Here is a 12,367-nt window from a genome sequence, read left to right as displayed (position 1 = left end):
ACCCATGCTGTTGTTGTAGTTCAAAGCAAACTAATTAAAGAGTCTTGTTGCTTAGACAATAGATTATAAAGGCTACGTTATATAAGGTGCCTCCAGGTACATATTTAATGGATATAAAATTGTATTTATAACACTCATTTGTTTGGTTTGCTTTCCCTCATTCTTCATATTGATACAGTGTACCATTGGAAATGACAGCAAGGCAGCTTATCTAAAGAAGATATTCTTGGATCTCAGTTGTACTGAAATCCATAACCTGTCTTTCATCCTGCAAAAGCAACTGAACAGCCTGAAAAGATGGGGTTGGCCTTCCTCGGTTTGACATTGTTCACACTGAGTCACCTTTGGCCATATGTACAAAGTTCGAGTATGGTTCTGTTAAATGCAAACATTTGGGTAGCCAGGGGCCAGTCTGTGTTTGTAACAGATGGAGAACTTCAGTTCCACACATTTGGGATATCTGAAGCCTGTAAGGTGGAAGTAGTGGTCACTGAGCCCATCACACAAAGAGCAGGAAAGCTCACTCCTCAGGTAATGAAACAAATTATATTTCTTCACACTAAAACCTCTAACCCCAAGTATTAAACTTTTGCACCGAGTTCCTAAACCACTTAATATACTGACTCTGCCTTAAGGGCCTTTCACACCAAACGTGTTTTTACATCCATCTGCGGTGCATTTCAACTTTTTCTACGTAATCATGCTAGATGGCCATCTTTGACCATTGTGCCACATCTCACTGGTTTTTCAACATTTTTTAGATGCCATGTCAATTGTCAAGGTTCAAGTTCTTTTCAACCTGACAAGGCGTTCTGTTGTTCGTTGTGCTGCGTCTAGCTTATTTTCTTAGCGCAAGATCGCATTCCGTCTGAACGCGACCTTTGGCGTGTTGTCTTTTTGTTCTTTATAAACTTTATAATTTTATGAAATGTAAGATGGAAGTTTGAAAATCTCTCACTGATTACAATCATAGAACGGTCGCAATATAAATTATAATAAAATATTATGCCGTCATAATATATGCATACTGATATCCAATCAGAGCCTTTTCTTTCTTGCATCTATTTAACCATATAGATGCCTTTACACTATAAAGACTTTGTGTGTTTGTCATACATAGACCACAGAAAACACATACTGATTATCATGGCAACAGCAAAGTAGTTCTTTTTTATCCCTTTTTATCCCCTATTTGGCATGCCCAATTACCAGTTCTCTTTGTTTCCTCGTAGTGGCACAGTTAAGCCAAAAGTATACTTTGGTTTTGACGCAAACGCCTAGCGTCTACATACAGTCAAACGCTAGCCTTTCTAATTATATTTAATTTGACTGTGCGCAAATACACATGCAGTTGCCGAATGTGCGCTACATCTGGTATGAGATACTGGGCTATTTCTCCAGGGGAATTTAGCCCCATAAAGATGCCTTTATAGTCCTTCAGACAAGAGTTATACAAATGCAGGTATTTCCTGACCTCATCACACAGGCGCCCCAGATGTGCACATCCACTGTTGTTTTTTCCACTTGCGTCTCCTGATGTTTAATTGCGATTATATCTTCTAGCACTTCTTTGTGACAACGGCTCAATTGAGAGTGTTGCCATCTTGTGGACCCACTAATAAGTGCAAATAATTTCAGGTGCATGCTCATGCTGTGCATTCAGAGTACACGTTTATAAAAATCAGGCTATGAGCATTCAGTGCCCGAGCACTCTGCTGATGACAACATTTCTGTCATGCATCCTGTACACAGACGCCTAGCGTTCGTGTCTGACCAAAGTATACTTTAGGCTTTACTCGCATCAATCTGGTTGGCGGAGGATGGATCTCAGTTGCCTCCGCTTCTCAGACTGTCAGCCAGGCTATCTTATCACGTGGCTTGCTCAGCATGTTACCTCAAAGACTTTAGCACATGTAGAGGCTCACGCATTCACGCACAACTTACCATGCGCCCCACTGAGAGTGAAAACCATAACATGGCGACCTCAAGGAAGGTAACCCACGTGACTCTACCCTCCCTATCAAACAATTGGTTGCTTAGGGGGCCTGGCTGGAGTTACTACCATGATTTGAACTTGCGACTCCGTGAGTGTTATTCAGCATCTTAGCTCTCTGAGCTACTCAGTCAGAGTAATTCTGATGCAGCCTTTCATTTACATAAAACCACAGCCTAAAACCTATGCTTACCTTAAGCTTGATATTATTTGTAGCCTTGCAAGCACTGTTATTTCCTTCAGGAAATGCAAATCAAGTTGTTGAGTTAAAGTTTTGTTTTCCAGGTATTTGACAGCCAGTTCTTACCTGATGAGGTCAAGTATGTCCACAATGGCAGCCCACTTCTAGAGGAGGATACAATCATGTTAAGGGCATATATGTGAGACTTTGAGGGGTCATAATCATTAATTTTCCAACACTGGCTGCAAAGAGGCTTAATGTAATTTCCATACCAAAACATTTACGAATACATCTTTCTATACATTTCCTCAGGTTTACAGACACGGAGACTTTTGTTGAGTCCATCCCTCTAAGGGTTAAAGTGGTGGAACCTCAAAAAAGCCTAACAAAGCTTGGAAGCGTTCCTTTGGTGGTTCCAGAATTCTATGTTCTCTCCAGTATCATCAATAGCAGTGTCCTTACCTTCAAAACCCAGTCTGGCATGAGCTGCACTGTCCGTCTCCTAAGCTCTGAGACCAATATCCCCATGCTTGGTTAACTGGTCATTCAAGATCATCTTAAAGCAATGCAGGCCTCTGAACCTGGACCAAGAAAAGGTATTGCAAGAACATGAGAAAGCCAACTACACTACATGTACAACCACTTTAAAAGTCTGATTTCAGTCAGACTAAAACAACGCTATGTCTTTTTAAAATGTCATGTAAACGTTTTAAACCAACTAAAGGCATATCAGTCCGATTCATGCAAAGTCAGACTAATAGACCTAGATAATGGAATTTGTAGTCTGGCTTCGTCCAGCATGTATACACATCATTCAGACTGCAATTGGCCTCTGTATTGTGTGTATGGTCCAAAAGACAGAGGTGATGTGCGACCGTGTATTACGGGCACATCCTCAGCTGTCATATGGCAACATTATGGTGAAAACAATGACAGAATTTACTTTTTTTTTTAACTAACTCTTTAAATACTAAGTATTTGCCTTCAAACTTTAAGGACACCATACTGTCACCTGTCCAGGGAACAAAGCCTGTGACTACAACACAAGGGAAGTAGAGGTCCTGAAGACTGACTGCACTGAGTTCCTTGCTTCAGGTCTGAAGTACCAGCATCTCAGTCCTCCATCACCTGAGATTGATTATATTCCAATCAGGGTGGAGTTTAGGGACCAGACTTCGAGGCCTGTTGGAGGTAAACATGACACAATCATGATCATATAAAAACAAAAAACAAGGCACTGAATAGTTTAGGATCCATTCCACTTTCCTGTCCTCCCTTTACTTTTCTTGGTTAGACTGAGAGTATCTGGTTTCCAGTACTGATCCAAGGGGCAATGCAGAATCAACACCCCCATGCTGCCCCCATGTCTACGTTCATCTTGGAGGTATATCAATTCATCTTGACCCCCATGATGACTGTTGCCCTGGATACAAAAGATGATGAGACCTCTCAGACCCAGCTGATCTTCAACGTGACCAAACCTCCAGCAGAGGTATATATAACTCACCTGGATGATCACACCAAAATTGCCTCTTCCTTCTCATGGGAAGATCTAAATGAGATGAAAATCACCTATCAGCCCCCAAACAGCAGCAACACAGCTAGAAGAAACTATGAGGTTAGTTAATGGTGAAAGACTTTTGTACATGTATAACATCTGACAGGGTAGTAGAAAGGTATTTTGCAGCTTTTTTACTTCACCAAATCAATTGCTATCATACCATGAGTTCAAAAACATCTATTAGTTTAGCCTTTCAAGATAATTAAAATGTAAAAAGCATTGAAGACCCCATGAAATCACTTGACAAGTGCAGTTTTCTTTCCTGTGTTGATGTATTTCCTATTGAAACAAGACATTTGAGTGGGACATACAGTATAAAGGTGCTCATCCCTTTTGTTTAAATAGCCAATAGCCTTTCGTTTTGCAGGTAGAATTATGGGGAGGGACATTCTCATTATAGAGGGCATTTGATTGCAGGATGAGACATCATTATTTTTGGTCTGTTTTCCTAGAAAAGAAAGACAACATTTTAAATGCATAAATCTAGGCTTGGGTCCGATGCCTTTTCACGCATCGATAATCAGAATTTTCCAGATGATTATCAATCTATATCTGCATTTTTCAGATATAAATAGGGCTACTTGTTGCACAATAGTCCTCATACATATTTCTCAACACAACTTTGGTAGTGTGAACAGCAGGGTAACTTAAAGGTTGTCGCACAATGGACGCGTCTGGCGGATGTCAAAAAGTAATGGTTAGATTTTAAATGCGTAAAATTCTAAACAATTTCTTTCTATGAAGGTATGCACACCACTACCACTGCTCACCATCCGTCGGCAATGCCCAGCTTCAAGTCCGGAGGCTGCTCAAACTTGCATAATTTTCCATTAAATTTGAACAAAATCAATATCAAAGGACTTAGATTATTTACTCTAGCCATCACTGGATAATCTATTGTGTATACAGTATGTATCTGTCATATAGCCTTTACAATGTGTTTTCAGTTACAAGTATGTCTTTTTGTGGTTTGACAGCTTGAATGAAACGTATTTAAGGCTACACAAAGAGAAACTGCATAATAAACATCACCATTTCTAATCGTTCAGTTTGCGCAGTTACACCAGTTTCATACACTAACCTGCAAACTCATCAACGTCACTGTTCATTCTTGAAGATGTACAAAAACCTTTATAACTTCATGTCCTCTGTGATACCTGTGCCTTAAAACACATGACAAGGCGCTTCTCGTCCAGTGTGCGACCAGCTTCAGTAAATATCACTCCCTTGTGGTCTCCCAAAGCAATTACACCAGACTACATTAAACAGAAGGCCAACTGACAGTGAATTGGAAAACACAAATTAGGCTTCTAATTTAAATGTTGGCTAATGTTAATATATCGATGCTTCAAAAACGGGAAAAATCGTGAAAATAACATGCAGATCAATAATCGATGTTTTGATATTTTATGACATTCCTAGTAAAATCAGCTAAAAGTTATATTTGTCAGCATTTATGAGTACACTAGCATATAATGTAGATGGCTCCAAACAGACATGGTCTAAATGCCAAAAACCTCCACATTCCAATGAAGTTAATATCAATGCTCCAAACTTACGTTTCTCCGTGAATTTAACCTCATATGTTATGCAGGTTGAGTTTCAGGCCATCAGTGGCTCATTTGCAGAGAGTTCTCCTATCTTAGTGCACATCTCGATCCGCAGCACAGACACAAATGCCCCTTGAGTGTCGTGGAATATGGGTAAATCCACAGATTAACTGAATTAATAAATCTCTTACTAAATATCATCTTTTACATGAAAGACTGAAGCTAAACATCTGCATTCTTACAGCGTTGGATCTACTGAAAGGCCAATCCAGACCAATTACTTGGGAGCATTTACAGTTTGTTGATAATGACAACATACATGCCATCACCTTCATAGCTGTGGATGACCCCTATAATGGACACTTAAGTGTTAGAGGTAAAGGATGTTTACCATTACTCTGTGCCTCTTACCATAGAATTCACAAAATATCACTAACCAAGTACTGCAGCTAGAACTGAATTAAACACAGAATCATAGCACTTAAAGGGATAATTCACCCAAAAATGAAAACTGTGACATTACATCCAAATGCAATTCCCATGGCCTTCTACCCCATTGGTGTGTCATAGTAAGTCTCTATAAGCAGGCTAACAACTTATAAGTGCAACCCTGCTCTTTAATCCATTTTCCTTCCATGTGGTAACCATCTATCATGTGGGCATAATTAAAAAAAAAACATACAGTATGTCAGGGTGGACTGCATGGGTTTGCTAATCAGGTGTAAAATGCTTTGGCGACACTTTGCCAGGGGCCCTCTCAACCAAAGATGTCTTTAGAGCCACAGCGGCTGTCCTTCCACTCCAGCAGACAGCCTTTTCTTTGCACAGACCCTGAATGAAGCAGATTGTAAAGACTTATGTCTTTGCATGCCTCCGCACAGAGGCCAGATGTACAACACAAGGTCATTTCTCATCCGTCAACCCATTCGTTTACCAAGCTTTATGGACTGGTAACAATCATGTGTCTGTTTGAAAGCGCATTTTTATATGCTAAAATACGTTTTAAGATATCCAAAGCCTTGAAAATGCCAGTCAGTACTGTTCAATCACTTAAGAAGTGGAAAATTCGGGGATCACTTGATACCAAGCCAAGGTCAGGTAGACCAAGAAAGATTTCAGCCACAGTTGCCAGAAGAATTGTTCAGGATACAAAGAAAAACCCACAGGTAACCTCAGGAGAAATACAGGCTGCTCTGGTAAAAGACGATGTGGTTGTTTCAAGGAGCAATCTTGAAATCTTTCTTGGTCTACCTGACCGTGGCTTGGTATCAAGAGATCCCTGGATTTTCCACTTCTTAATAAGTGATTGAACAGTACTGACTGGCATTTTCAAGGCTTTGGATATCTTTTGACGTCCTTTTTCATCTTTATAAAGTTCCATTACCTTGTTACACAGGTCTTTTGACAGTTCTTTTGTGCTCCCCATGGCTCAGTGTCTAGAATGCTCAGTGCATCCACGTGAGAGCTAACAAACTCATTGGACTATTTATACACAGACACTAATTGCAATTTAAAAAGCCACAGGTGTGGGAAATTAACCTTTAATTGCCATTTAAACCTATATATGTTACCTTGTGTGTCTGTAATAAGGCCAACCATTCAAGGGTATGTAAACTTTTGATCAGGGCCATTTGGGTGATTTCTGTTACTATTATGATTTAAAAAGGAGCCAAACAACTATGTGATAATAAATGGCTTCATATGATCACTATCCTTAAATAAAAGACCGTTTTTTTTTTGCATGATCAGTCATATTTTCAAAATCAATGCCAAAATTTCACAATTTCTGCCAGGGTATGCAAACTTTTGAGCACAACTGTATATACATACATACATACAGTATATGCACAAAGTCTTATAAATGATGGCAATTTTCATTTTTTGGGGTAAAAAGCTTGTTAATAATTGGGTTCAGATTTAGGAAAACTGTATAAAATTAAATCTGTAGTTTGTAGTAAGGGTAATGACACATTTTTATTTTATTTATGGACTAAATGCAATGTTTTGCTGCATGCGTTCTCCCATAGAAGCTGTGGTAGGTTGTTTTGAGATTTCTGGCTTGGAGGATTTCCAGGCCCATGGCCCCGTGCCTTGTGTCATTTCCTGACAGAAGACCACCTGATCAGCATCAGCCTCCAGCCTACTCAAACAACTGCTCCCACTTTAAGTAAAACCCTTCCTTTAATTGCTGTTTATGTTTTTGATGTTTACGTGTGGATCTGTGATCCCTCTGGCTGAGAACAGAATTATTTCATAACTTTGGCTCCAATTCCACTCCACCCAATCCAAAAGCGCCTGTTATTTCAGCATGATTGAGCAGAGAAGTGAGTTTTGGTCCAGAACGGACTGGTCTCTCTTGAGAACTTAGACAGGGATTGGGAATTACTCACCTAGGTCTCTAACTCAGGGACTCTCGACCCTTGGGAAAGTCCTCACCGAGTAAGTCCAATTCCTTAGGCCAAATGGACAGCTGCCTGAGTTTCCGCCCAGTGTCCTCTTGCATTGAGTGTTTATATGGTGCCTCCTTTTTTTTGGGCCTGATGCCCACAGCCACCTTTGGGCCCAATTACTTAGTTGTTTCTCCATTGAACTTGTGGTCGTTTTCCCCCGATTATGTTGCTAATTAGGTTTGCTGTGCAACCAGTCATCATTCAATCTGTCTGGTGACCTTGCCCTTCTGTCTCTCTGGCAAGCAGGCAGAGTCCAGCTTCACGGTGGGCGGCAGCCATTGCCTGGGAAGGACGCCATTTTTCTTTTTCCACAATGGGGAAAAGCCAGAGCCAGTTTGTGTGCCTACGGGCGAAAGCAAAACTTATTTTTCACATTTTCATCCAGGCAAGGTGATGATATTGTAAATGGTGGGATAGATAAATGTGAAAATAATTAGATAAACTACAATGGCTTCACCTGACCTGGAATGAATGACATTCCTTGATCTGCAAAGTCATTGATCAAACATTCAAACAGACCAAATCCGTGTTCTGTTGGGAAATCTAGACCTGATTAATACAGGTTTGTGTAATGGAGCTCTGAAGATGGTCTATAACTGGGGTTCTTAAACTTTTTGACTCCAACCTTTGACTCTAACCTATTTTTTAATAATTTCAAGGCATCTTTTGGCCCTCTTAGGAGATGTTCAAGCCAGAAACATACTTTACGCATGTATGCATACACAGATGCGAGTGCTTGGTCAACGTGCTGACTGATTGAACTTACAGTACTGTGCAAAAGTCTTAGGCACATAAGATGTTGCACAAAAACCTTTGTCTTAAGATGGTTATTCAGGGCCGTAACTACAATATACTTTGCACTGCTGTCTAATTATCATTACGTTTTTCTAGGAATAACATAATGGTTTAAAAAGTTTCAATTTGACCATGCTCAGTAGTCTAACAGTGCTTGTCAATGTCATGAAATAGCCAATCAAATCGATGAAGGTGGGACTCAAGTTTAAGATGCTATTGGGAACCTCGTGGATTATTCCAGCGCCACACATCAGATAGCAGTTCAGATTAAGTGTGTTTGTGTCATGTGAGATTTAAGTATCTAACTAAACATGCAACATTTGAGCACTGTTTTATGATTGAAATGTTGTACCGACTGACATTAATTTCCAAGGGTGCAAACTATTCACCATTTGGTGATATTCGCCGTTTTAATATAAAATATGTCATGTACAATATGTGATTTGTATGTCATTCATAACTGTGAATGTGAAAACATTAACAGAGCAGTTTTCAGCATGTCAGGCTTAAGACAAAGAGTGAATGTTTGTATATTGTAAAGGAATTGAATGAATGTGGTAATCTGGCAGGCTTTTGAAGCAGCTTTTTAGAAAATTCTCTTGACATTGTCTAAGAAAATTAACTATATAAAAAAAAAAAAGAGCGTTATCACCTAGATCAGAACTAGAACATGGTAAGACCTGTGACTTGTGAATTCTATTGTGCTTTTAGGTTTTGGCAAGGACAGTGTCATATATTCTTAATGCAGATATTATTAGGTAATAATTTAAAATCAATTTAAGATTTTCTAAATAATTTATGTCTTTAATTCATTCTGAATTTTGTACAACATCTCCTAAGAATCTACTTTTATAAGAGAAAAAATAGATTAGCAGAGAAATAGCAGCTCTATTCCATAGAATAACAGTTTATAGTGAGCAGGAGCTGTCAAGCTTCATAAAGGACAAATAATATAAAGCACTATTAAAGATCAGTAGTCCATATGACAAGTGCACTATATTCCAAGCTTTCTGGGGCCATAGAACAGCTATGTGTTGTATGGACTACTTTTATGGTATTTTTATAATGATTCATTGTCCTCTTTGGACCTTGACAGCAGTGGTCAATATGAACTGTTTTTGTATGGAAAAGAGCAGCGCTAGGATTATTTAAGAAAATATGGTGTTAAGATTCTACTGGGAGGAAAAAACAATGAGGGACATCTTGAGGGCAGTAAATAATTTTGTGTATTTTCTTTTTGCTAGCCAGCAGACACAGTCATGTCATTTTACAGACACATCAGTGATGAAAAGAAATTAAAATTATATCAATCTTTTCTTTGAGACAGCACAAAAAAGAAAAGATGACTGAAACAGGCAAATTGCTGGCAATGCAGACACGGTGTTTGTCTTGTACTGTGTGAACTTTAAAAATACATGTATCTTTTAAAACCAAAACTTATACAATTTTGGGCCTTTATTCAGAAAATGATTGCATTCAGCACCTTTACTATATTAAAGGACCAAAAAGGACCATTATTTTTTTTTTACCTCAACACCCGTGACCACCCCCACCCCCCCAATGTTTTAGACATCGTTATGGCCTTGTGGTTATTTATATCTTCAGCTTTAGTGTGTCAATAGTAGGGTGACCCGATTCCTGCTTGTGGAAAATGGGGCAGCCCCCTCCCAGCAAAAATTAATTTGACGTATCCTTACCTAGGCGCAGATCAATGCGAAGTAGAGGGTGCATATGCATCTGTAACTGTTGTCACCTTGTACTTTTAGCTGGCAGCAATTTTTCTCAGTGTGTGCTTGTCTTTCAAGGGTTTATTGTAAAATGCAGTGCAGTCCAGTCCAAAATTATGACGTACGAAAAGCATTGCCTTCATGACTGTTACACTGAGTCGAGATTTATCCAGTGTCCATGCTGCATTCATTAATGAGAACGCTCCACAGATGCAGATGTCCCAGGCAGGCATAAAAAAAATAAAAAAAAGACTCTGAAGTTGATGGTCTTGCTCTCCAGCTCACGAAAAATGTCTGTCCATCTCTCAGACATGGCCATCTTGTTCATGTTCCACTCAGTGATGCGATGAGTGACAATTTTTGCGCAAGCCCACTCAAAGAACGTGGTTTCGTCAATCAGTATGAGAGTGGGGATTCTTGAGTAGAAGTTTTCAGGCTGCTCTGAATGTCTTTCCACTTTGTGATGTCTCTCAGTAGTCGCTCAGTCTTTGAACTCCTTCACACACACTGTGTAGATTGGGTATTTGTATAACTTCATAGCAAAACTCTCTAAATATATTGGAAGACAATCCACTGCTGTTTGCAATGTGTTATGGATGATGTGTGCATTACAACAAATCCCCAAAATTTCCCTTCCTAACTTTGACTGCAGTTTTCTCCAGGTTTTGCCTTTACCAGCTCTCTTAACACCACCAAAGTTTGTGTTGGTGTTGTCGGCACAGAGGGCAACTAGTTTTTGATCAAGGCCATGTTTTTCAATTGCATTGGAAATGTAGTAAGTTTGCAAATCAGACGTCTCACCTGGCAAAGATGAAAACTCAATTATCTTAACTTTTATACCATCTAGTGGATTAAAGTAACACACAAGCACAGGGAACAATTTTATGTCTGTGTGATTGAATGCGTCAATGTTTGTCAATGTGAGAAACGAGCACTTGTCCAAATCAGTTTGAACTTCTTACTCTGACAAAGGAGGGAATACGTTGAATATGACAGCTTCAGATTTGGTGCAGGCAGAAGAAAATTTCTGATCATACAATTTCTTGATCAATTTCACAATGCAGTCAGCTGACCAAAAACTATGGCCATGCACAACAGAATGATAAGCAAAAAGTCCTTCACTTGTGTGCACCTTGTCAGATTCGGAACTTTGCTTCACCAAAAAAAAAAATAAATAAATAAATAAATAAAAAAAAATTTAAAAAAAAAAAAAATCGCTAACACTTGGTGTGGTACACTTTTAGCAGCATCCACATGCTTTTTTGTACAGGACAAAACACAATTTTTTACAAAATAAGTCAGGACACTTGAAAAAGTGCTTAAATATGGGACTGTCCCAGGAAAAACGGAACATCTGGCCACCCTAGTCAATAGTAAACATTAATTTTAGACTCCAAAACATTCCTTTTGCAAATAGAATAGAAGAACAGTGAGCCATGAAACAGACGGCATGAACATTGAGTCAGTCTGGGATTACATGAAGAGACAACCTAAATAGATAGAAGAGCAGTGGCAAATTCTAAGAAGCTTGTAATAACCTATCTGCCAACAACCATGAAAAACTGTGTCCAGGTGTACCTAGGATAAATGGTGCTGCTTTGAAGGAAAAGGTGGTCACAGCAAATATTGATTTAGCTTTGTTTACTGGACTTTGTATGATGTTAATTGATAAATAAAAACTATTTTTGGCATTATTATTGAAGACATCCTCACTATGCAAAATTTTTCACAAGTGCCTAAAACCTTTGCACAGTACTGTACATAACGTGCGTTCATGCTTTACTGTGGCGGCAACAATCTTCAGTACTCAAGGGAGTGATAGTTACCTTCATAGGTCTATGCCATTAAACTAGATTTGGAATTATTTGGCAAGCTGCTTTAAATGTATTGACTTAACCTTACTTGTTCTGCAATATTCTCTTCAAACTTTTACTCTGATAGTAGTTGACTTGACAGAGGAAACTCACTGTAGAAGCAGACAGTTCACACTACTGTTTACTGTTTACCCTTGTGGCAACGCTGAGAATGCAACACATCAGTGGAGTAAATAAAAGAAGTGCAGGGTGGGCAGCCATCTGCGACAGCTGGCAGAAAGTTAATGATTAAAACG

General features: G+C 39.1%; 1 pseudogene; it reads left to right on the top strand.

Annotated features, from left to right (window-relative positions):
• Positions 1-238: 238 nt before the first annotated feature.
• LOC127438902 (FRAS1-related extracellular matrix protein 1-like) overlaps positions 239-12,367 on the top strand; it is a 39,111-nt pseudogene continuing 26,982 nt past the window's right edge.

This window comes from Myxocyprinus asiaticus, chromosome 50, assembly GCF_019703515.2.
Source record: "Myxocyprinus asiaticus isolate MX2 ecotype Aquarium Trade chromosome 50, UBuf_Myxa_2, whole genome shotgun sequence".
In the NCBI taxonomy this organism is placed as follows: domain Eukaryota; kingdom Metazoa; phylum Chordata; class Actinopteri; order Cypriniformes; family Catostomidae; genus Myxocyprinus; species Myxocyprinus asiaticus.
Note: the sequence above shows the minus strand (reverse complement) of the source record. Positions and strands in the feature narration are given on the sequence as shown.